Source organism: Polypterus senegalus, chromosome 11, assembly GCF_016835505.1.
Source record: "Polypterus senegalus isolate Bchr_013 chromosome 11, ASM1683550v1, whole genome shotgun sequence".
NCBI classification, from domain to species: Eukaryota; Metazoa; Chordata; class Cladistia; order Polypteriformes; family Polypteridae; genus Polypterus; species Polypterus senegalus.
This window is the reverse complement of record NC_053164.1, coordinates 156255464-156255928: the sequence shown is the minus strand read 5'-3', so window position 1 is coordinate 156255928 and position 465 is coordinate 156255464.

The following is a 465-nucleotide window of genomic DNA, read 5'->3' as shown; positions in this document are numbered from 1 at the left end:
TACCACATTGTGAGTTCGGCCCACCGGTTGTAATATGACCAAGCTGTGTGCTGAGCTTACTCTTGAGCATGCAATGTACAGTTGGCCACGTGAACAGTAATCTTGTTTCAGATCTCACAGCTTGGATTGCTGCTGTCATAATCGGTTTGAGTTTTATGGTTTGTTTCAATTAGAACAGCATTTGCAGAACTTGTGTTGAAGTGACATTCGGCATCTGTCAAGCATTGTAAGCATACAACCGGTTTCAGCGATAACTTCACATCCAGCTTTTGAGAGTTTAAACATTCATAAACATCAAAGTGTCCACTACTGAAATCGTCACCTGTGAATCTAAGATTTTTAAGAGGCATTAGCGGTTGTCGAAAGGTGTAAAATATTTGGCCATTTTGGTACACTTGAAAGCAACAACCGAACAATTCAGCGGAAGCCATCAACTCACATGCAGAACCAGAGGTGAAGAGCTTA